At 30.7% G+C, this 27,453-nt stretch overlaps 1 long non-coding RNA gene across 2 annotated transcripts; it reads right to left on the reverse strand.

The window, feature by feature from the left end:
- Window positions 1–17,067: 17,067 nt before the first annotated feature.
- LOC114307071 (uncharacterized) lies at window positions 17,068–19,670 on the reverse strand. Of its 2 annotated transcripts, none has more exons than XR_003644926.2 (2): window positions 19,286–19,670; window positions 17,068–18,135 (listed from the first exon to the last, which is right to left on the reverse strand). It is a non-coding gene; the product is annotated as an uncharacterized LOC114307071 (long non-coding RNA). The 2 variants fall into 2 exon arrangements; XR_014364032.1 differs by having other exon boundaries at window positions 19,282–19,627.
- Between the last annotated feature and the right edge of the window lie 7,783 nt (window positions 19,671–27,453).

Consider the following 27,453-nt stretch of genomic DNA (forward strand, 5'->3'; position numbering starts at 1 on the left):
AGGCAACTTTGGTGATGACGGACACGTGGCCTTAGGCAAACGAGTCAGGGTTTCCTAAATTTCCCCAAAATAAAACATTTAGGTGGCGACTCTGTATCTGGCAAAGCAGTCCATGTTTGGCACTTCTTTCAAAAAATCTGTTTTCTTAAAATGATTTGCCAGATTTGGACTCTTTGGTTCAGATTAAGAACCGTGAAAATTTGAGAGTCCTGAACTGTAGTGAACCCCAATACGAACAGAACGGGACTCATCCCTCCCGGGGCGTTCGGGGACGTCTATAGATAACTACTCATTTTTATGAGCTTTAACCTAAATGTTGAGCTTTTTGTATAAATGGTTTGATTTGAGAAGTTAGAGTTTGAGATGTGTTATATTGAAAAGAGGGGTTTTGTTCTTTTGATTCAAACATATGTGTTTGGGTCTAAGAAGGAGGTTATTGATGTTGTTGTTAATATTTAGACCTTTAGGTCAATGTTGAGGAAATGGGGAAAATGCCATGTTTGGGTATATTTGGGTCATTAGTGTAATTAATGATATTTATTGTCGAAATATGAAATTGAGTGGAAATAATGAAATTGGCTCATTATGAGGTAGAATGGTGGAGTTGATTCATTAATCACTTGCGTTTGAAAATGTTGATAATTTATCTGTTGGTGCATTTATTATCTGTTTAGAAATAACTGCTTTGGGCTATCCGTAGAGAATAGTCTTGATTGTTGTAGACACTGCATGATGATTAGGTGAATTAAAACTAATCAATTTGAGTATGTCATTGAGTATGACGGTTGGAATAATACAACGAATTTGTGTATTGATTGGTCATTGTATATGATGAGTATTTGAATACATGGGTGTCGAATCCCGCGGATGAAATTTTCGTAAAATGGTAATTCGAAAATATCTATACATAGGTGCCGAATCCCGCGGATGAAATTTTCGTAAAATGGCAATTCGAAAATATCTATACATGGGTGCCGAGTCCCGCGGATGAAATTTCCGTAAAATGGCCATAAGAAAATAATTACACATGGGTGCCGAATCCCGCGGACGCAATTTTCGTAAAATGGCAGTTTGAAGTATTGTTGGCATGAGATGTAGTCTCATTTAAGTTGTTTGGCCAGGTTCTGAGCCGTGTTTATAAGTTGAGTTTTTGTTAATTGAAGGATTATGGAACTAGATTGTACTGTATGTTAGTTTATATGAGTTAAACGTTTATCAAGTGCTAATATTTTAGTTATTGCTCATATTATGTTTAGCATATCTCTACTGGGCATTGGCTCACCCTATATGGGGCATCATTTTCAGGTACAGGTGTTATGCCACCTCCAAGGACGTAACTTGGGAGGCTTGAGGCTGTCAGACTCCTTTTTGTTGTTTTTGTTGTATTACATGTATATCAAGCCAAGGGCTTATTTTGTGTAGAGTTAGTACTCTTCTTTTTGTAACCAAGTGTTAACTTGAAAAGTTGTAACCCTATAGGGCATTTACTTTTGTTGTCAACAGGTAATACCTTTTGTAAGAATACTCTGATGATTGTAATATGAAATTTCTTCTATTTATCGTGAATGTATGTTCTGATGGGTTTATTTTTTAGGGCGTTACATTGACAACCCCTGAGGTTTCTATTTAATACAAATCCTTCCTCACATTTGAAAAATTATACTTACCCCCTCTATTAGATTAAAATGATATATTTGCCCCTTAGCCTTTATACATGTAAAATAATAAAATAATGTAGATATTTTGTTCATGTCATTTCAAAAGAAATAACAATCATCTTTTTAGTTTAACTCACACAAAAAATGGAGTTTTTTTTTTTTTTTTACTATTTTTATTTTTTTTTAGATACACCTAATCTAGATATATTTAAAAAGTATAATATTTTGTGATTTTTTTTTTAAATTCACCAAATACAAAAAAAAAAAATACAAAAATTCAATATATTATCTTATTTTGTTGTATTCAATGGATTTTTAAAAAAAAAAAATTGTACAAATTTTATACTTTTTAAATATATCTAGATTAAATTAATCTAATCTAGATATAATGGTGGAAATAAAAATGAAAAATAATATTCATATATAAAAAATATCATAAAATGTTGTGATAGTCATATTGTTGTAAATATATATCATGTTTATGGGTGTTTTGTTTTAAAGTGAAAGGTCACCATTAAGTTATATCATTGTGTTTGAAAATTCAATATAAAATTTACATTTGTATATCATCACTCAATAAGAATATGTTTAGTAAGATTTAATGATGGAAAGTTGTAGAATGTAGTAATGATGATAGGAAAAAGAAATGGTAGGAAAATGGGTAAATGGTTATTTAGAAAATTTTAGAGCATGACATCAGCAATTCAGGAACAATTTGTAATGAGATTACAAATTTCAAGGAGAAGAATGTAGGGTATGTTTGGTTTGGATTTGTAGAGTGATTTTGAGAAATTTTTAAAAAAAAACTTGTTTGGTTAGTAATTTTTTCAAAACAATTTTCAAAATCACTTTCTCTCTCTTACACATCAATTTATCACTTTTTCTCTTTCCTCTCTCATTCTCAATCACTTTTTCTCTCATATACATCTACTCAATTACAACAAAATATCAAATCATTCCAAACTCCCAAACTCTAAAACTACTTTCAAAATGCATAACCAAACAAACCAAAAAAATTTCTAAACTCTCTCCCCAAAACAATTTTTAAAAACTACTCTTTCAAAACCAAACCAAGCATACCCGTAATTTTTCAAATGTAAAGAGAGAATCTGTATTAAACAGAAATCTCAAGGGGTGTCAATGTAATTTACCCATATAAGTAAGTAAATAGATTTTCACTAGCAATCTCAACTTACTTTTTATTGATGTTGTATTGTATGTTAGAAGAAATTCACAACTTCTTTCTTAAAATTTTTATGGTAACATGATATTAAAGTACTAAATATATTTTGATTGTCAAATTTAACTGCTTTCTAAACTTTTACACTGAATCAATTAATGAATAGAAGAAATTATATAACTTTTAAACATTGTTTTCCTTTCATTTTTTATATTGCAAAGTACTAAGAGTAACTCTAATTTTATTAGGCAAAACGCCTAGTAAAAGTACATAAAAAAAAAAAAATAGTGCGCTCGAGCTATAAATCAAATTTTGAATTTTTCTTACCCAAAGGTTTAGGCGCTACTTTATTATATCCATAAGGACAAACCTTTGCAAAATGATGAAAATATCCATGTATATATATATATATATATATATGGTTACCCAATCAAACCTATGCATCTCGCTCTTTCTTCTCCTCTCTCTCATTCTATGTCTTCGCACGTAGCTCTCTCTCTCTCTCTCTCTCTCTTCACCACTTCTCCTCACCCTCTGTCGCCTCCACCATCACTACCTCTGCCTCCGCTGTAGCTTCCTTTTACCATTTCTCTCTCCCTCATTATACTCTCTCTCTCTGTCTTTTCTCTATCATTTGTGTCTCCACCACCCTCCTCCACGTGCTTCTACTTCTTCCTCTCTTGATACCCTAACCTTAGATATAAGGTTTCCAAAATCTAAGCACAGATACGAAGAAAAAGAAAAAGATTCATCTCTTGCAGCGGATCTCATTTTTCAGATCCCCAATATTAGAGAAATCGACACTCGTGATTAATCTTCGCCATCCGCCAACCAGGACTCCTCGTCAATACTTTCATTCACCAAATCTAAACTAAAACTCCACTTCGCCAATGCTCTCACCATAGCTGCCCTCTCATTCTCTCTTTATCGATCTCTCTCTCTCTCTCTTTCGCCGCAGCTACCTTAGATTTCATATATGAATCTGTGTGCGTGTGTTTTAGTATCTCATATCTATGGTTTTACAGGTGTTATATGTGTGTGTGTGTGGGGGGGGGGGTGCGCGCGCGCGCGCGCGTGTATAAATCCAAATTTGGTCTTGATCTTGGTTAGAAAATGGTTTCACAACAGATATCTGATTGAGCTTTTAGAAATCGCCTCAGATCTGTTCAAAATTTCTTGTTATTTGTGTTGGTGAAATAGATATTTTTTCCTATCTGTTGTTGTTGTGTGTATGTGGTGGTGAAACAAAAGGTTTTTTTTTGGATTATTTTTTATTATATTGTTGTTGTTGTTATTGATGATGATGGTGGTAACGATAATGATGGTGATAATGAAACATATTGCAATAGATAGGGAAGAAAAAGAGAGAGATAATAATTTGAAAAGATAAATACAAATTTTAATAGATAAAAAATAGTCTGACAGATAATTTCAACAGATAGAAATTTCATCTAATAAATATTCCATCATATAGATAGAATTTAGGGGAAAAAATTGAACCTATATATATATATATATATATATATATAAATGAACAACAGATGGAATTTAGGGAAAAAATTGAACAGACAAATAGAATTTAGGAGAAAAAAATTGAATAGATATTTGAACAAATAAGGGAAAAAATTGAATAGATATTTAAAAATTTAACAGATAAATATAAAATTTGAATAGATAGGAAAAAATTTGAACATATAGAAAATAATTTGGATAGATATATATAAATTTGAACAGATAGTCAATGAAAAGTCAATAGATAAATTACGGGGTAAAGTTGGAACAAAATGTCTTTCAAAACTAATAAAAGAACTTCTCACAAAATTATTTCACAAATAGTGAACCTCTCATCAACAAAAAAATATCCACTGGCCTAATTTTTATACATTCCTTATCTTGAACTTTTCAAACATTTACTCAAAAAAATATTATTTTATTTTACCTAACTTGTTTACCTAGTGTGTACTTCACATTATTCTTTAATTTAGCTAATCAATCAATCTAACTTAATTAATTTTTAAAAGAAAAATATTATAACACATAAATAAAAAATACACAATCTTTTTCACTTAGTATTAACATGGTTACCGACGTGTTTGCAAATATTTATTTTTTAAAATTATATTAGTAAATTATTTTTTAAAATAATATTTTTACATGATCATATTCTTAAATAGAAATAGAGAGAAATATGAAACTATACTTGATCTTCGGAGAATTCGTTGTTAAAGGGATGAAGAATGAATTTGGTAGGGAGAAGTTTTGCTTAGCTTCCAATGCTAGCTACATGTAAGAGCATCAGCAGTAGCCTTGCTACTTGCTCCATTTTGCTATTTTGTCTAGCTTGAAACTCTGAATTGAACTCGATCAAACTCGCCCAAGCCACGGGAAAATGTCCTTGAGCAACAGTAACTAACCAAGAGTGACGAACCACTGTGCACTGGCTTTATAATTTTTAATTCGTTTATCTTCGTTTATATTATTATTACTTTGGTGTTTTTTTTCTTCTAACTTTTGTCAATAAAATAATAATATTATATATGAGGACATAATTTTAGAATTGTCCATGTGGCTTGGTTATTAGCCGAAATACCACATGGGTAGCGATGCTTAACTAAGGAATGAGGTGATCACATTGCAATCCAAGATATTTGGAGAAGGACTTGAGTCCTAGATAAAGATAGATTCCTTGTTGGATAAGATAGGACTCCTTTGAGGGAGTTAATCCCAATCTAAAAAACCTAAAAACTCCCAAGATATTAATTTGTGATTATGATTCAATTTTAAATAATGAATAGCAATTCCAATCAAACAATCAACAACAAATCGACACAACGATTTAACGTGGAAAAAACCACGATTGGACTCCTCCAATTGTGATAAAAAAAATCACGGGCCAAAACTACAAAATAAGTCACTAAGAGGACAAAAATGAATTACATATGAGAACCCTCAATTACCTAGCAAATCCATGCCCGAATTGAATCGAACCCAATGTATCTCTTCTACCATCGTCTTTACCTCGAAATTGCTTTGCCCAACGTTGAATCCACAACGCCGATGTCGAATCCACGACGATGAGCCACTTTGGAATCCACCAAAGCTTCAGGCCCAAGTTTCCCAAAATCCACTGATGAACACCTCTCTCTTTTTGTGAATAAAAGAATAACCTAAAATCTTTTAATGATTGTCAATATGTAGTCCATTGATCCATTGATCACCATCTATTCATCAAGAAAACCAATATATAAATACCCTCCAATATAGAATACTTTGGTTGCTCTCTTTTTTGAGAATTTGGACGGATTAAACTCTAAAATGAGCAAACGACACACTTTATAACAAATAGAGCAGCGAAGACCGTTTGAACACAAGAAATACCGCTCGAGCAGTGTGACTAAAGGTGGTGCTTACATATAGGCCAACCGTTTGAGCGCAACATCTACCGCTCGAGCGTTAAAACATGTTTCCCAAAAGTTCAGAATATAAGTTGAGATATTGAATGAACTACTTCACCGCTTAAGTGGTTCATCAACTTTGACATTTTGGTTGATCCCCGTACTCAGTCAGGGAATAGGCAAATAAGGACTGCTCAAGTCAAAAAATGAAACGTCAACACAAACTCTTGTATTCAGGCACAACATGGGTTGGATTCACATCTAAACTCTTATAACCTCACAGAACAAATAAAACGAAAGCAATTACAATTGAATAGTGTTTTTGTCCAACAAGATTGCTAATTACAAAAAACCTAACGCAATCCAACTAGAATAGTGGATGAATTATTCCTTGTAAGGAATAAGGGTCCTATTGAAGTAAGAATTCCAGGAAAATGAGAGCACATGTTCTTATATAAAGAAAGGCACCCCTATGGCTCAAAGGTAAGTTTTTTATTTATGAGTTGATTATGAATTTGATTATCTTTGAGTGATATTATTACTAACTTGATCGTCAGAGTTGAACAGAATACCTAACTAGTTGGTAGCAACCATGTTAGGTATTCTGTTCATCTAGTACGCGTGCTTTTCAATTATGTTCCCAAAATCTCAGAGTTATATTCACTTTAGTCGTGTAATCAGATTTTAATACACACACTATATTTATTATTATTAATTTTTATTATCTCACGTGTTAATATTGTATTAGTTTAATAGATCTCACCACTTATATTTTTATCTATAAAGTGTTAACACATGAGATTATGAATAAAATATAATAAAAGAAAAAAAAATATTATAATAAATAGGATACAGTGTTAACATACAGGGTTATAAATAAAATATGATAAAAAATAAAAAAGAATATTTGAATGAAATAGAATTTTAGAATAGAGAGTCTGATGGAGTGTGTACATAAAAAATAGGCTAACTAAAATACAAACGTGAATTTTGGATTATAATTTGACTCAAATTTTGTTGAGATTGATACCGATGCTCTAAAGAGTGAAAATAAAAAAAAGGTAAAATGCATATAGCTTTGCATAGTCTGTTAGAGACTATAAATTGTAATCTCAATAGGCAAAATACCTCAAATATGAAAAATTATCCGATGCTCTTGCAGTGCCATGCTTGTCGATTTTTATTGTTCACTGCCAAGGATGGAACTACTCATGAACTAAAGGTGGTTATGGCCTCCCCGCCCTTTGCAATACTCCTTATAGATATAGTGCAATTTTATAACAAGTAAAACTATTTTTGATATATGGCCACCTCTTATTTCATGACTTTTGTAGACACTCCATTTTTTACGGCCCTTATCACTTGGACATCATCGCTTGCATACCCAATGATGAGTCTATAAGCTCGTTAAGTGCTCGAAGTCCTCGGCGGAATGCCACAGCTTTGAGCCTTTCAAACCTTGCACCCCTTTTGCCCTGTTTTGGACCAAACCCAGAGATCTTCAAGCCTGCAACCTCTGGTCGCCTATCGGCCACCTATTTGGGCTGCTAGCCATTGCTCTTGGCTGCCGGCCACCAGTGATGGCTGGCCGTGCCAACTGTTTGCACAGATGCTTGTATCTCTTCCCACGTGTATGGCTGGATATTTATGAGGGAAATTCATGTTTTCTATATATAGATGACCTCCCTCTCATATTTGGAGGTTAGAAAAATTTTGGAGCAAAATTGTTCCTCTCTCTCTCTCTTGCAAATTTCTTAGCCCTTGCTTATATATTCTTCACCTTTGCGTATACACTCTTAACCAAACCTCTCCATCTTTGAGCTAAGGTATCTTTGAGCCTTGTTTGAGCTCTTGAGGGTGTGTTTGCCTTGGTTTATTGTTTGGAATTGATTTCATCTTCAAGAGGTATAAAGCTTTGCCTTTTTACTTGTTGTATCTACTCTTTTTCTTGCTATTTTTCAACTGTTTTTGGGCTATAAAAACTCTGTCTTTTTGAGCTAAAACTTGGGTTTTAAGACCAATAAAGGTTGAGGGGTGGCTCACCCTTCTTTACACCTTGCTCTCAAGGCCTTTTTCCCTTTTGTTTCCCACCTTTGCACTACCTTTTTTTGAGCTTTTAAAAACTGATTTTCAGAGCTATTTTAGTGGCTAAAATCATGATTTGAAGTCCAAAATTGGAGGGGTTAGCCTTCCCTCCTTGTGTTTTGCTTACTAGTCTAGCATGCTCCATATTTTAGCATATTATTCTAGCTATTTTTGTCTTAATTCCAGCATGTTTTAAGGCTATTTTTAGACTGTTTTGACTGTCTTTAAGTGTTTGTTGCATTTGAGTTTTATTTTGCATGCTTATAGTGTAATTGTCCTATTGAGTTTGGTATTTTAGGCTTTAGGCACCAACTTATTTGAGTTGATTGCATTTATTTATGGCTTTCCATATTTGTGATCACTCTTAACCATCTCTGCAACCTCCCTCCTTTCTTGGCTTTTGTTTTGCTTTGAAAATGGTTTCAAACAACTTGTTTGTTTAAGCATGAGATTGAGATGTCATGTTTAATGGTTTAATCCCTTTAGGGGTTCATTACCAATGGTATGATGTCTCTTTCATGCCTAAAGCAACTCTTGGTTTGAGCCATCTTTCCATTAGAGGACTTAACTTCACCTTTTGGATTTAATTGACTAAAGAATTGATGGTAATCTAAAATGGAGTAATAAAATTATAACGATCCCGAGTTTACCCTTGTTGTAAAGTGATCCGGACATGTGTCCGTGGATGTTGGTAGTTGATCATTATCTTGTTTACATCCTTTCTTACTTTGTATTTGAGTTATAGGATGTATTGAGCAGGTTTGTTACAGGTTGGTTGAGTTTAGAAACCAAAACTAGTTGCCCAGATTTTGACCTGTACGCTCGAGCGGGGGTTTTGGCGCTCGAGCGGGAGTTTCACCCATCCAGTATTTCCTGTGCAGTGTTCGACGCTTGAGCGTGGGATTGGCCGCTCGAGCGGGATTGTGTGAGTGACGCTCGAGCGGGGAGTTGGAAGCTCGAACGGGAGACCTGTCTGCAAAAGTTCTGGGAGTGTGTATCCGGAGCTCGAGCGGGGGATTGGCCGCTCGAGCGGGAGTCTGTGAGTGACGCTCGAGCGGGGCGACTGGGTTAAAGTTCCGTGTTTTGACTTTTCAAATCACTTTTTCACTTTCTCTTCTCTCTCCTACTTTTCCAAAAACACCATTGCTGAGCCTCTCACTCTAGAACTCTACCTTCTCTCTAGGTTTTGATCTAGTAGAAGTGATTTTCTCATCTTTGGCCTTTACAAAAAAGTTGTTGATCGTCGAGGACTACATTTTAATCTGAAAATTTCGGGATTTGGAGCACGTTGGGTTTTGTCATCTTCTCCCTTGGGGCTCCGGATTTGAGGTAGGGATATCCTACTCCTCTCTATGGATTTTGTCTTTAGATTTTAGTATTTTGAGATGTTGGGGTTGGTTTGGTAATTTTGTGAAAGTTTGGGCTTTTGTGTAATTTTACAAAAGTTGGGGTTTTATTTATAATAAACCTAGATGCATGTTTGGCATAGAGAAATGGAATAAATGTTGAATCATTGATGAAAATGGGACCTTAAGGGTTGTAATGTTAATTATGGAGAATGCCTTAATTACATTGTTTGATTAATTGGGTTAATTAATCGTGAGAAATGAGGTTATGAAATAGAGATGTTGAGATTGGGAATACATGGGATTAAAGGGTGTAGTTGGATTTCATGTCACTCACCTAGTTGGAAATGTCGATTTTATATCCATTTGTTGCATTTATTTACTGTATAGAAATAACTGCTTTGGGCTATCGGTGGAGGATAGTCGTGATTGTTGTAGACAATGCATGATGATTAGGCAAACGGAAACTAATCACTGGAATGAGTCATTGAGTATGATGATTGAAAGAACACGTTAAATTTATGTGTTGCGTGATGATGTGTATAATTATTGTTTATATGCATTGTGTTGTGTTGGAGGAGATAGGGGATGTACTCCACGGTTTAGGGGAAGATAGGGGATGGACCTCTAAACCGGATGTTGTTGGGAGGAGATAGGGGATGGACTTCGTAGATAGAGCTCATATGCTTATCTAGTACTGTGTTGACAGAGCTCATATGCTTGTCATTGGAAGTGTGATAGTGCTCATATGCATATCTGTGGAAGTAATGATATAGCTTGTATGCTTATTTGTTGTTGTGTGATATAGCCAGTATGCTTATCTATTATGAAATGGGAAGTGTTTGATATGAGTTACTGTCTCATATGAGTTGTTTGGCCAGGTTCTGAGCCATGGTTGTAAATTGAGAATTGAAAGGAATTGGAAAATGGACTGTAATATGGACTTGTATATCATGAAACCGTAAAATGTGATAAGGGAAAATATCTGTATTGGCCATCTATCAACTGCTAATCTTTTAGTCATTGTTCATATTTGGTTTAGTGTATTTCTACCGGGCTGTGGCTCACCCTATATGGGAATATCATTTTCAGGTACAGGTAGCATGCCACCTCCAAGGTCATAGCTTGGAAGGCTAGAGGCGGACACACTTTTTGTCATTTTATTTCCCTGTTGTATTACATGTATATTCAAGCCAAGGGCTTAAAGTGTAAATGAGTTAGTACTCTTTTGTTGTAACCAAGTGTTAACTTGGAAAGCTGTAAGCCCGTAGGGCATTTGCTTTTGTAGTTAACATGTAATACTTTTGTAAGAAACTACTCCGATGAATAGAAGGATGTTTATATTAATTACCAATTCATGTCTATATTGGTGGGTTTAATGTTATTATTTTGAGGGCGTTACAAAAATTGAGGCTAAAAAAAGGTGCAAGATAATAACTTGTTTGGGTTCAATCGGACGTTAATTGAATCCTTGAGTCTTGAGTTGTTTCATACTCATTAGTGATGAAAACGGTTCAAGATTTATTGTCAACTACTTCCCTTGATCTTTTATGATAGGGAGGTGGTTTTGAGAGTCTTGTTTTATTGCATTTATTGAATTTGCACACTTTGGTTCATAGGCCATCATGCAATAAAATTGCATAGATTGATGGTTTGTGAACTAGGCATACTACTCCTTTGATCTGTTCATGATAAGGAGGGGTAAATTGTGCAAACAAACCCTTGAGAATACACTGTCTCTGCTCTATTTGCTCTTTGTTGTAACAGGGAAGTTCTGTCATCAGTGGCCGACAAGCCATCATTAGTGGACGGCAGGCCCTCTGCCGGCCACCAGTGCAAAATCAAGCAGTGTTCTTCTGTGGCAAAACAGAGTTGGTCTGGAGTTGGAAATCAGTACATGTGTTCTACTGTGTAACAGAGGCATTCAGCAGCAGAAACGGTGACTTTTTTGGGTGGAAATCGTATCCATGCATGAGTCTTCCATCGAGCCTCGAGAGCCATGTTATAAATATATTAGTATTGTTAACATAGTAACTTTGTAATTAAATTAGTTAGTATAGCTAATTCGTTACGTGTTGTAATTATTTTAATTAGCTAGAATAGTTAATTAATTCGATTTGTAATAATTAGTTAAGTAATTTAGCTAATTTAATTTGTTTTGTATTAATTAGCTTGGCTTTAATTAGTTTAGCTAGTTAGTTCATTTGGACCCTCCTGTGTGAGGGCGCAATGTTGTAATAATATGTATGTCTTCCAACTCCACATCTTTCTCCCTTTTATTTAACTACTTACGATGGTTAGATTAAAGCATTATGTTTTGTTTAGCATTCTCCATGTTTGCATCCACTTGTATTGCATGCACCGAGGCTCGGTTCATCATTCTAACTTGCATTCTTAGTTTAATACTTATTTGAATACGTGTTAGATTGCATGCTATTTAATTGATTCATATGCCATATTAGTAGCCGAGCTTATTAGTTGTATATCGCATGCGTTGTATTAGTCATGTTGCATAGTTAGGATCATGCATTGTTCTAACTCTTTTGTTTATTTTGACTTGGAGTACTAGGTGAGCCTTTACTCACTTTAGCATATTGCATGGGTGTGATTGTTGCCATGTCTAGCATGCTTACCATGAAGCTAATTGCTTAAATGATAAAACTGTTTGAGTGCCTGTGGATGAAGGCTATTTGCTTGAATTGAAATAATTTGAGTAATGTTTATATGCGATCACTTTTTCAAGTGGTACATATTCGAAACAATTTTTCAAAACAAACACGAATCAAGTGTTCCAATTCTTGCAAACTTAGTCTATACTTGTGTGTGTGCGCATCACATAGTAATGATAGCCTAATAATTAGAACAAGAGCATGTAATGTACATAAGATTCATACCATGATTAGTAGAGGCCGATCTTTGATCGGTCGAGCGGGGGTGCTCAATTCATGACCTTTCCCTTCCCGAGCCGAGACAATCTTGGTGATGACGGACACGTGGCCTTTGGCACGACTCATAGGTTTCCTAAGTTTCTCCAAAAATATTTAGGTAACGACTCTGTATTTGGCAAAGCAGTCTATTTTTGGTAATTTGATTCAAAATCGATTTTCCAAAAGATTTGTCGGATTGGGACTCTTTGGTGTTTATCTATTTCACAATGCACTTGTGAGATCAAATTCAAAAAAAGGGCGCGAAAAAGTCAAGCTACACCTTTCTATTTGTATTTCCATTCCTTTCTTTGTTTTTCTCTTTAGGTTATGATTAGATATGGAATTTAAATACAGATTTGTGAAAATAATAGGCACAATGTGATAAATGTGAATAAAATATAAGTTAAATTTGAACTCCATTTCTCTCACATTTGTATCTTATCATTTCTCAAATTTACGATCTAAACACAACCATGATCCTCTTCCACCATTTTTGATTGTGCACACGTGAAGGGATATGAGCTTAATCAATATTGTAATAATTATTTTTTAATTAAGTTATTTAAATGGTAGAAATTTTTTTTTTTAATTTTAAATATGTCTCAATCGGACCTTCCGTCTTGTGGAAACCATCTTAATACCTTCTTACTGGCCCCCCCAACAATGGAATCCTGATTTCATCCCTATTCACTGCAATTGGATTCCCAAGTGTAAGAAAATGTCATCGTCAAGCATAGTAATTCTCGGAAGTCCCAAGGTCATTTCCACAAGGATTTATTGCACAAGTATAAAGAGTTTATGAAATTTTGGTTTGATGCGGAGTTTGAGTTGGTCACAGAAGATTTAATGTGGTTGTTTATAAAAATTTTAATGAGCCTATGGTTTGGAGATTCACTCACAAGAAGTTAAATGGTGTTTGCCAACAATTCTAATTTTATAACTCAATTGAGATTCATACAAAAGTTGAATCTGATTGGAAAGTTTAATAATTTTTAGTTCATGAAAAATAATTTCCAAAATATGATTTCATAAAAACTTGATTGGTTTAACATGTCAAAACTAGTAATTTAGTTCGCAAGGAATTCTAAGCATTCACCGTACTCGGAATTAATGATAAATCAAAGATTATACAAATAAAATATTTTTTCAAATAATATAATCAATCAAATAAAATAAAATCTTACATTCAAATCATAAAAAATAATTGACAAATATCAAGCACTCGTTGTGACTGCACTCGTCACCTTGGCAAAATATTTTAGCTACTCATAATTAAAGGGAAAAAAAATATGAATGAACTAAACAGTGCCTCAACTCTCTGCCTTCTACTTGAGCTTCCCTCTCGGGTCCCTGAATGCTGCTCCCTTTTATAGGCGAAAAGATGCTGCAAAACAAAAGAATAAAATATTAATTAAAAGAATGAAAACTGATGAAAGTGGTGTAGGTGTAAAGAAAATTGCTAGAGGACTCGAATACTTCGACTTGAATGGCCCGAAAACGTGGGCTCGTGCACCTATCTCGCCCTTTGTCTTCATTTTTCTTCTTCTCATACCCAAACTATCTCGCCGTCTGTTCTCATTTTTGTTCTCATACCCAAACTCTCTCTCTATTGCTCTGTTTGTCATCGTTCCTCCAAATCATTCGAGTTTATCTCCTCCGAAACGACGTCGGAAAAAAGTTGTTCTGTCACCTCCTCACTCCTTCCAATCTTAGGTAAACTCTGTAAACTCAAAAGTAGGGTTTGATGATTGAGGGTTTTGTATTTTGCTCCACACTTGCAGCTTGTGAAGTAAGCTATTGTATGTTTGTTGTTGTTGTTGTTATTTTTATTTTTTTATTTTTTTTTATTTGAGATGCATTTGTGAGAGGAACAATGGATATGCCGAATTGTGTGACTTCATGTCTGTTAAAAAAAAATTATTTGGTTGTTCTGGAATCAGACCTCAGTTAAACATCTTTCATTATATTGATGCATTCCAAGTGTTTGATGAAAGTCCCCAACTAATTTTGTTCCAAACTGATTTTCTTCATTACAGAAATTCCCTTCCTGTTTTGATGAAAGTCCCCAACTGATTTTGTTCCAATCATTCTGTGAAAAAAAAAAATTGTGGTTATTTTGTAGTGAGACTCTGTGTAAACCTCTTCCATTAGATTAAAACTGAAAGGGAATTTCTAAATGTTTAACAAGGAATTGAAAAATCAATTTCTGAATGTGTAACAAGGAAAAATCAGGAAACATCTATTTTATTTGTAAATGTTTAACAAGGAAAATCAAGAAGCCATAATTATGTCTAACATAGGTTTTATTTGTGAATGTTTAACAAGGAAAAATCAAGAAGTAACTAATTCGGTATCTATTTTGTTGTTAATGTTTAACAAGGAAAATGAAGAAGCTAGAATTATGTTTAACATAGGTTTGATATGTGAATGTTTAGCAAGGAAAAATCAAGAAGCAATTAGGAAACATCTATTTTATTTGTGAGTGTTTAACAAGGAAAAATCAAGAAGCTAGAATTATGTTTAGCATGGGTTTTATTTGTGATACAATGTTTAATTTGGAAAAATGAAGAAGCCAGAATTATATTTAACATATGTTTTATTTGTGAATGTTTAACAAGGAAAAATCAAGAAGCCATCTTTACAAAGTGTACATAGAAATTTATGTTTGATGAAAGTCCACATAGAAATTGTTAATGGTGTAACTGTGGATGTAAGTTGGGTGTTTGTTGGTGTGATTTAGGTTGTGAGTTTTTACAGAAAATGGAACACTTAATTTGAATGTATAAGACACTTAACAATTTTGAATGTATATGTTAAGTGTCTTGTTAAGTGATTTAGGCTGTGAGTTTTCTTGAAAATGTACTTTTTAAAAACTCACTGCCATAAAATCTCAATTTTGAATTTTTAATGTATATGACACTTGTCGGTGAATATCACAGAGCATTGAAGACATGAAATATGGAAACATGGTTTGAAATTAATATTCAAATATTTTGAATTTTGTTTATGCAGATTAAAAATGGCTTCTTCTTCTACTAACAACAGCAACATTAGATTAAGACCAAGAATGTGTGATTGTAGGAAAACAACTGCAATGTGTATTGTACGAACCATTGAGAATGGAAATCAAGGGCGTCTCTTTTTTGTTTGCCTATCTAAATATGTAAGTATGTGCTATGAAATTAAACTTGTAGTATTTCGGAAATTATTTGTGTAAATTAAATAATTGATTGTCATGCATTGTAGAGTAAGAGTAACAAAGAACACTACAATTACTTCAAGTTTGCGGACGATGGTGATGAGGACGTTACCTTGACAATCCATTCCAATAGTGGACCTTGTAAAGCTATCCGAACAGAAGAATTGAATGATGTCAGGGCAAGGCTTTCTGAGACGGAAAATGAAATACATGACCATGGTAGAAGGCTTCAAAGGATGGACAACAAATTCAAGTCTATGATTTATGTGATTGTAGTCTGTATCGTTTTGTACTTTATTATGTAAGAATTGAAATGCTTGACTGTTAGTTTTTGGGAAATTTGATGAATCTAATTATGGATGTAATGAACATGTTGAATGTTAGTGTTTAAATGAATGTGATGTTGTAATTTTATTATGGATGTAATGTACTGATTGAATTAACTAAACAGAGTTAGGGTAATTTTATTATGGATGTAATTTTATTATGGATCTATTTTGTTGTAATTTTATTATGGATGTAATTTTATTATGGAGAATTACTAAAACAGGTAGAAGTAAACACTGTTTCTCTTGTATGGTCCTCTTCCATTGGTCATTGTAATATCAACAAAACCACCTTCAAGCCCATGAAATATTTGTCCCCCATAATCGAATGAGGAGGCATGATGTACGTAATTTTCAGGGGCCATAGAGAAGGTTCCAGCAGCAAATGGAAGTAGGAAAGGATCATGAGATGGACCTGAAGCATCAGTTTGAAAATATGGCAGATTGAAAGAGAAATAGATTGAAGTGAACAGTCATAGCAATAGTCATATAACAGTTTGAAACAATTTGAAAATATGACCCTAAAAATCATAGCAACAGAAAATATGACCATCAATTTGTCCCATTCAACATCATTCAACATCACTCATAGTTAACTATCAATCTACCCCATTCAACATCATTCAACATCATTCATAGTTAACCATCAATCTACCCCATTCAACATCATTCATAGTTAACCATCAACCTATCCCATTTAATTTTATAGTTAAACATCATTCAACATCATTCATAGTATTCTACAAACAAACTCGTCTCAGGAGCATTCCACACACACACAAAAAAAAAGAGTAAAAGTACAAAAAAAAAAAAAAATTACAAAGTACTAATACGAAACTTAAAAAAATGGGACATTTGGATCCGCATCTACATTGAAGTGAATAAAATTTGAAGCGATTGTAGAACTTTGACTACTGATGTTGTTCACCATTCCTGATTGAGTATGAGATGTGCCTCCAATATTGTCTACCGTTTGCATTTGATTAAACTGTGCCTGTTTAATAAACAAGTACACTTTACAAATATTGTCCATTCAACAAATAGAATGATGAATTAACAAGTACACTTTACAAACTGTGCCTATTCTTTGAATAGCCACACAAATGTTTCAGTGTTCTCATTAGATAACAACTCATAACTAAGCAAAATTGATTGCCCATGGTGATTAACTCCTACAAATGGAGCAAATGGCATATCATATTTGTTTGTGAGATAAGTTGTGTCAAATGAAACCACATCCCCAAATGCTTTATAAGCTATCCTACTCCTTGCATCCGCCCAAAACAAGTTTTGCTTGCGACCATCTTCATCGAGGTCAATTGCAGAATAGAAGTTCGAATTTTGTTGTTACATCCTATGAAAATAAAGTGCAACTGATTCAGCATCTCCTACTCCAAGCCTCAATCTTCTCATACTCTGAATATGATTCCTTGCATCTTGTTCATCAAATGTTAATGCCTCATACCCCCCTGCTTCAATAATTATAGAATGAAAATTCCTAGCCACCCCTATCCCTGCTTCATCATTTATTTCTAGTCTTCTCTTCACAGGGGTAAGAATTCTCTTATTCATTGCAAAATGTCGTGAGTCACTAGGAATCAAATCACGTGTATGTTCAAGCACAACTGTGGTCAACTTAAATCTTCCATCCTTTTGTAGAGTTGCTCTAACCTTTGTTTTACATTCAATGAATGCTGACAAAGATGGTTCGAGAGGGTGTACTTCTGATCGTTTTGTTCTCTTGCATGCCCGAGTACATTCAATTCCAAAGTATTTTCCTTCCCCATCTTGTCCAATAATTTGTGTTCTATAAGCTACAGTAAATCCGAGGTGCTTCGCATATTTTGCATAAAACGAATATACTTCTTACTTTGAGCTAAAACACATGCCCTTCTTAGGTTCTTCAACTTCACCAATCTCATTTAATGACGGATTGTTCTCCGTTTCTTCAACGTCCTCAGTCCCATTCAATGAAGGATTGTTTGAATCAATGTCCATTGAAGCGTGTAGCTCGTGTAGCTTCAAACCAAATAGAAAATAAAGTGTAAGTACATGTAAGTGCATTTCAATTTTTCTAAGGTTCTCCAACTTAACTAGTAATCACATAGATTTTCATATTGGATAGGGATATTTCATTTCAAGGTTAATTAATACCATTTGTTTTAATGTCCATGAAAGTTCTATGTCTTATCAACCAACATTGAAATGGTTTACAATGATTTTCAAGTTCTTAGATGGTAAATAATTTTGCCAAAAATGAATTTAACATACACATGAATTTCAACACTGAAACAAATTAAGTGTTCCATTTTCAAACAGTAATGTACATCAATGGATGAGAACATTGAGATTAATTCAACACATTGATCTCAGTAATAAGTTAATTCTTACTAAGAAGATCTCAATAATGAGTTGATCTCAGTTAACTAATGAGAACACTGATCTCAGTACTGAGTTAATTCTTACATTGAGATTAGTTAACTAATGAGAACATTGTACAAACACTTAAATTCAAACACTGAGATTGTTTGAATTAACTAATGTACAGTAATGAGATAAGTTAATTCAAACACTGAGATTAGTGTTTGAATTCAAACAGTAATTCAAACATTACCCTAAATGTCAAAATTAGTTAGTTCAAACATAAAGTGTTCTTGCTAAATCAAGAAAGATTAGCATCATGTCACTAAATTAGTATGACTAATCACAAAATTACTTAGTTTCTATAAAGATTAGTTTTTTTAAAAAAAAATTAACAAAGGGGACTTTAAATATCATTTGTTCTTGCTAAATAACTCAATTGGGATTGTAAACTTAATGACAATATATAGGTTGGTCACAATCTGACTTTGGTTAAATTTATTTACTTGTTTGTTTGAAAATAATTGGCATGCATCAAGAATCTATGGGGATAATTTCATCAACTAAAACAATTGCCATGCATCAAGACTTTCATCAACCAAAACATAAAAAATAAGGATAATTTCTCTATGGAGACTTTTATCAAACAATTGGCATGCATTACTACAATGGAAATGTTTAACAGAGGGCTTGCTTCCAGAACAACCAATTTTTTTAATTTTTTTTTACAGACACAAATCAAATAAATTGCCTCTTACACCTCTCTCACAAATTCATCTCAGAAAAAAAAAAAAAAAGAATTACCTACATGCACAGATAAAAAATGTTTAGGGCATTCGGCATGGAGAACACCAGGTCAACGACGCTCGTCGGTGAACACTAGGTTTGTGGTCGTCGTGGTTGTCTCTCTCGTCATCGTGAAGTCCTGTAGTCTGGTTCGCAACCTCTCTCTCTTTCTCTCTCCCTTCTCTCCTCTCTTGTTTCTGTTTTTTGTTTCATTAGTTTGTTTTCCAGAATACGTGAGCTCCACGTGCATCAAATTTTCAGAGGCAAACCACTTTCGAACCATTCGAGCTGTTGCATCTTCGGGCCCTGTAGCAACTTTGGGGTGCAAATTAGTGCGGCCGAAAGGCATTCTGTGGCATATCACTTTTTCCTTTGATTTTCATTTCCTTTCTTTTATAATCAAACTTGATGATACGATGGTGCCAACCGCACCATTTTGCTTTCCCTTAATTTTTTATTATTCTATTATTTAATAAATTAATATAAAATATATTATTTATAACAATTTATATATAAGCACACAAAATATATACAAACACATAAAATCACACAAAATTATTAAATAATATAAATAAATAGACTAATATAGTGTATATTAAGAGGTTAAATATATAATATTTAGGTATCAATCACGTTACGTGTTCATACTCTTCACTAATCATTATACATTATACCATTTCATATTTCTCAATCACATAACATAAAATTATTAATTTCACATAACACCCCTAAAACACTATGTGACTGTATTATATTACCATCTAATCTATATCTATACTATATATTAAGCAAAAGGGGGTTTTTAACCCCAAGTTTTGTGGAAGTTCCAATCTCTCAATCTAAATTTTCTGATTTTTTGATTTAAAAAAAAATAAAATGTGAGTATTTATTAGCTTCTCTCAACTCCCAAGTCTTACCCTCGTAATAACACGCATTAAGAACAAGCATAAAAAAAAAATTCTTTAAAATCCAACACATATGAATTCCTTGAAAAGTCCCAACACACATGATTATTATCCCTCATAATAATACTTTAATGCATTAAGAACAAACATAAAAAAAAATTTTGAAAAGTCCAACACATATGATTATTATCAAAATATTAAACTTTAATATAATATAATAATTAAAAAAAACATTTAATTCCTTGAAAAGTCCAACACATATGATTAGTATCAAAATATTAAACTTTAATATAATATCAAAAAGGAAAAAAATAAGACATTTAAAAAAAAAATTAGATAATTGTAAACACAATCCGTGCATTAGCACGGGTGATATGCTAGTATTAAATAAAGAAAAAAAAGGTTTTTAACCAACAAGCCTTGTGAGAGTTCCAATATCCCAATCTTAATTTTCTAATTTTTTGATTTAAAAAAAAATTAACCTCAGCATTTATTAACTTCTCTCAACCCACAAGCCTTTTTTACTTCTCTCATAATTACTACAGCACCCTTTTTAAAACAAATAATTTGTATATTAAAAAAATATCTAAAACAAATATAAATGTCTATATCTATATTTATCTATACTATATATTAAGCAAAAGGGGGGTTTTTAACCCCAGGGCCTGTAGGAGCTCCAATCTCCTAATCCTAATTTTCTAATTTTTTGATTTGAAAAAAAATATCAGCATTTATTGACTTCTCCCAACCCAACCTCAGCATTTATTGACTTCTCCCAACCCACAATTCATTTTGACTTCTCTCATAATTATTGCAACACCCTTTTCAATTTCTTCCATACATTATGGTTACACACAAAAATAAAAATAAAAAAAAAATAAGAATTTAGTTACAGATCTCAAAAAGATATAAAATTTAAATTTGAATTATGATTTAATAATATAATTATGTATTTTTTTATTTATATTTATCAAAATTTTAAATCACTTAATAGGACAAATTAATTAATTTTCTAAAATTATTGATTTTTAATTTACAAAATAGATTAAAAAAACTATTGACTGATTTATTTATTTAATAACAAAAATATTTCATAATCTCTCCCTCCTAATCTCTCTCACAAATTTTCACAAAAAAATATTAAAACTTGCATTCTTTTTCTCTTCTCCAAAAAATCAGATAATATTTTTTATTAAAGTTGTAGATATCTACCTATATTTTATATATTATATTATAACATAACAAAAAAAACTAAAAAACTAAAAAAAAAAATCTTTAAAGTTTATCTAAATAAACTTTAAATCAATAAAACTCACATGTCTATCACATATCTAACTCACATCATAACTTACCTAAATAATAATAATTAAAAACAAATGGAAACCACAGATAAATTAAATTTAAAAAAAAAAAAGATACCCACAACTCCATCTTAAATAAATTGAAAAAAAAATCCGAATAGAAACTACACAAAAATAAAAATAAAAATAAAAAGATATATCTATCTATACTATATATTAAGCAAAATGGGGTTTTTAACCCTAAGCTTTGTGGAAGCTCCAATCTCCCAATCTAAATTTCTTGATTTTTTGATTTAAAAAAAAAATAAAATGTTAGCATTTATTAGCTTCTCTCAACTCCTAAGTCTTACCCTCATAATAACACTTTAATGCATTAAGAACAAGCATAAAAAAAAAAATTTAAAATCCAACACATATGAATTTCTTGAAAATCCCAACACACATGATTATTATCCCTCATAATAATACTTTAATGCATTAAGAACAAGCATAAAAAAAAATTTTGAAAAGTGCAACACATATGATTATTATCAAAATATAATACTTTAATATAATATAATAATTAAAAAAAAGACATTTAATTCCTTGAAAAGTCCAACACATATGATTATTATCAAAATATTAAACTTTAATATAATATCAAAAAGGAAAAAAAGAAGACATTTAAAAACAAAATTAAAAATCACAATTCACATATATAAATAACTAGTCTATCACCCGTGCTATGCACGGGACAATTATAGATAATTATATTTATTTTAGATTTTTTTTAATATATAAATTATGTTTTTTAAGATTTTTTTAAAAAATAATTTAACAATCTTATCACTGACCATAGTGTATGAGAGAAGTTAAAAAGGATACTGCAGTAACTATATACAGATTGTATCTATAATTATTTGTATGAGGGGATTTTAAATGCTAATCAGGAGATTTTGACCAAATCAATAAATGCAGGCATGTGAAAAAACGTGTGGTTTGAAAAAAGTTAATAAATGCTGATCAGGGGATTTTGACCAAATCAATAAATGCTGAGTTTTTTTTTTTTAATAAAAAATTTAAAAAATTCATATTGGGATATTGAAGCTCCCACAAGCCTTGGGGTTAAAATCTCCTTTTGCTTAATATATAGAATAGGTATAGATAGATGTGTTGGACTTTTCAAGAAATTTTTTTTATGCTTATTCTTAATGCATTAAAGTGTTATTATGAGAGATAATAATCATATGTGTTGGGACTTTTCAAGGAATTTATGTGTTGGATTTCAAAAAAAAAATTTTATGCTTATTCTTAATGCATTAAAGTGTTATTATAAGGGTAAAACTTGGGAGTTGGAATAAGTTAATAAATGCTAAGATTTTTTTTTAAATCTAAAAATCAGAAAATTTAGATTGGGTGATTGGAGTTCTCACAAGGCTTGGGGTTAAAAACTTCATTTTGCTTAATATATAGTATAGATAGATAGATATATCTTTTTATTTTTGTGTGGTTTTTATTTGGGTATTTTTTTTTCAATTTATTTAAGATGGAGTTGTGGGTATCTTTTTTTTTTTAAATTTAATTTATCTGTAGTTTCCATTTGTTTTTAATTATTATTATTTAGGTAAGTTATGATGTGAGTTAAATATGTGATAGACATGTGAGTTTTATTTATTTAAAGTTTATTAATAAACTTTAAAGATTGTTTTTTTAGTTTTTTAGTTTTTTTTTTTTGTTATGTTATAATATAATATATAAAATATAGGTAGATATCTACAACTTTAATAAAAAATATTATCTGATATTTTGGAGAAAAGAAAAGGAATGCAAGTTTTAATATTTTTTTTTAAAAATTTGTGAGAGAGATTAGGAGGGAGAGATTATGAAATATTTTTGTTATTAAATAAATAAATCAGTCAATAGTTTTTTTAAATTTATTTTGTAAATTAAAAATCAATAATTTTGAAAATTTGATTAATTTGTCCCATTAAGTGATTCAAAATTTTGATAAATATACATAAAAAAAATACACAATTATATTATTAAATCATAATTCAAATTTAGATGTTATATCTTTTTGAGATCTGGGAAGAGAAAAGCAATGCAAGTTTTAAAATATTTTTTTTGAAAATTTGTGAGAGAGATTAGGAGGGAGAGATTATGAAATATTTTTTGTTATTAAATAAATAAATCAGTCAATAGTTTTTTTAAATTTATTTTGTAAATTAAAAATCAATAATTTTGAAAATTTGATTAATTTGTCCCATTAAGTGATTCAAAATTTTGATAAATATACATAAAGAAATACACAATTATATTATTAAATCATAATTCAAATTTAGATGTTATATCTTTTTGAGATCCATAGCTAAATTCTTATCTTTTTTTTTTTATTTTTGTGTGTAACCATAGTGTATGGAAGAAATTGAAAAGAGTATTACAATAATTATGAGAAAAGTCAAAAGGGATTGTGCGTTGCGAGAAGCCAATAAATGCTGAGGTTGGGTTGGGAGAAGTCAATAAATACTAAAGTTTTTTTTTAAAATCAAAAAATTAGAAAATTAGGATTAGGAGATTGGAGCTCTCACAGGCCTTGGGGTTAAAAACCCCCTGTTGCTTAATATATAGTATAGATTGTAAACACAATCCGTGCATTAGCACGGGTGATATGCTAGCATTAAATAAGGAAAAAAGGGTTTTTAACCCACAAGCCTTGTGAGAGTTCCAATATCCCAATCTTAATTTTCTAATTTTTTGATTTAAAAAAAAAAATTAACCTCAGCATTTATTAACTTCTCTCAACCCACAACCTTTTTGACTTCTCTCATAATTACTGCAGCACCCTTTTTAAAACAAATAATTTGTATATTAAAAAAAATCTAAAACAAATATAAATGTCTATATCTATATTTATCTATTTATTTATCTATACTATATATTAAGCAAAAAAGGGTTTTTAACTCCAGGGCCTGTGGGAGCTCCAATCTCCTAATCCTAATTTTCTAATTTTTTGATTTAAAAAAAAAATATCAGCATTTATTGACTTCTCCCAACCCGCAATCCCTTTTGACGTCTCTCATAATTATTGCAACACCCTTTTCAATTTCTTCCATACATTATGGTTACATACACAAAAAAAAAAAAGAAAAAAAAGATAAGAATTTAGTTATTGATCTCAAAAAGATATAACATTTAAATTTGAATTATGATTTAATAATACAATTATGTATTTTTTTTATGTATATCTATCAAAATTTTAAATCACTTAATAGGACAAATTAATCAATTTTCTAAAATTATTGATTTTTAATTTACAAAATAGATTAAAAAAAACTATTTACTAATTTATTTATTTAATAACAAAAATATTTCATAATCTCTCCCTCCTAATCTCTCTCACAAATTTTCACAAAAAAATATTAAAACTTGCATTCCTTTTCTCTTTCCCAAAAAATCAGATAATATTTTTTATTAAAGTTGTAGATATCTACCTATATTTTATATATTATATTATAACATAACAAAAAAACTAAAAAAAAAATCTTTAAAGTTTATCTAAATAAACTTTAAATCAATAAAACTCACATGTCTATCACATATCTAACTCACATCATAACTTACCTAAATAATAATAATTAAAAACAAATGGAAACCACAAATAAATTAAATTTAAAAAAAAACGATACCCACAATTCCATCTTAAATAAATTGAAAAAAAAAATATTCGAATAGAAACCACACAAAAATAAAAATAAAAATAAAAAGATATATCCATCTATACTATATATTAAGCAAAAGGGGGGTTTTAACCCCAAGCTTTGTGAAAGCTCCAATCTCCCAATCTAAATTTCCTGATTTTTTGATTTTAAAAAAAAATAAAATGTTAGCATTTATTAGCTTCTCTCAACTCCCAAGTCTTACCCTCATAATAACACTTTAATGCATTAAGAACAAGCATAAAAAAAAATTCTTTAAAATCCAACACATATGAATTCCTTGAAAAGTCCCAACACACATGATTATTATCCCTCATAATAATACTTTAAAGCATTAAGAACAAGTATAAAAAAAAATTTGAAAAGTTCAACACATATGATTATTATCAAAATATAATACTTTAATATAATATAATAATAAAAAAAACATTTAATTCCTTGAAAAGTTCAACACATACGATTATTATCAAAATATTAAACTTTAATATAATATCAAAAAGGAAAAAAAGAAGACATTTAAAAAAAAATTAAAAATCACAATTCACATATATAGATAATTGTAAACACAATCCGTACATTAGCACGGGTGATATGCTAGTATTAAATAAGCAAAAAAGAGTTTTTAACCCACAATCCTTGTGAGAGTTCCAATATCCCAATCTTAATTTTCTAATTTTTTGATTTAAAAAAAATTAACCTCAGCATTTATTAACTTCTCTCAACCCACAAGCCTTTTTGACTTCTCTCATAATTACTGCAGCACCCTTTTTAAAACAAATAATTTGTATATTAAAAAAATATCTAAAACAAATATAAATGTCTATATCTATATTTATCTATTTATTTATCTATACTATATATTAAGCAAAAGGGGATTTTTAACCCCAGGGCCTGTGGGAGCTCCAATCTCCTAATCTTAATTTTCTAATTTTTTGATTTAAAAAAAAATATCAGCATTTATTGACTTCTCCCAACCCAACCTCAACATTTATTGACTTCTCCTAACCCACAATCCATTTTGACTTCTCTCATAATTATTACAACACCCTTTTCAATTTCTTCCATACATTTTGGTTACACACAAAAATAAAAAAAAAGATAAGAATTTAGTTATAGATCTCAAAAAGATATAACATTTAAATTTGAATTATGATTTAATAATATAATTATGTATTTTTTTTTATCTATATCTATCAAAATTTTAAATCACTTAATAGGACAAATTAATCAATTTTCTAAAATTATTGATTTTTAATTTACAAAATAGATTAAAAAAAACTATTTACTGTTTTATTTATTTAATAACAAAAATATTTCATAACCTCTCCCTCCTAATCTCTCTCACAAATTTTCAAAAAAAAATATTAAAACTTGCATTCCTTTTCTCTTCCCCAAAAAATCAGATAATATTTTTTATTAAAGTTGTAGATATCTACCTATATTTTATATATTATATTACAACATAACAAAAAAAACTTAAAAACTAAATTTTTTTTTTAAAGTTTATCTAAATAAACTTTAAATCAATAAAACTCACATGTCTATCACATATCTAACTCACATCATAACTTACCTAAATAATAATAATTAAAAACAAATAGAAACCACAGATAAATTAAATTTAAAAAAAAAAAAAAAGATACCCACAACTCCATCTTAAATAAATTGAAAAAAAAAAAATATCCGAATAGAAACCACACAAAAATAAAAATAAAAAGAAAAATATATATCTATCTATCTATATTTATACTATATATTAAGTAAAAGGGGCTTTTTAACCCCAAGTCTTGTGGGAGCTTCACTTTCTCAATCTAAAATTCTTGATTTTTTATTTATAAAAAAAAAAACCTTAACATTTATTAACTTTTCCCAACCCCCAAGTCTTACCCTCCTAATAACACTTTAATGCATTAAAAACAAGCATAAAAGAAAATTATTTGAAATCTAACACATGAATTCCTTGAAAAGTCCCAACAGATATAATTATTGTCCCTCATAATAATACTTTAATGCATTAAAAACGAGCATAAAAAAATTTCTTGAAAAGTCAAACACATATGATTATTATCAAAATAATAAATTTTAATATAATATAATAAAAGAAAGAAGACATTTAATTTCTTGAAAAGTCAAACACATATGATTATTATCAAAATATTAAACTTTAATATAATATAAAAAAGGAGGGAAAATACATTTAAAAAAAAAGACATTTAAAAATTACAATTCATATATATAGATAATTGTAAATATATTAAGAAAAAGAGGGTTTCTAAACCCCAAGCTTTG

The sequence above is a fragment of the Camellia sinensis genome, chromosome 3 (assembly GCF_055761805.1).
Source record: "Camellia sinensis isolate YWXY chromosome 3, ASM5576180v1, whole genome shotgun sequence".
In the NCBI taxonomy this organism is placed as follows: Eukaryota; Viridiplantae; Streptophyta; class Magnoliopsida; order Ericales; family Theaceae; genus Camellia; species Camellia sinensis.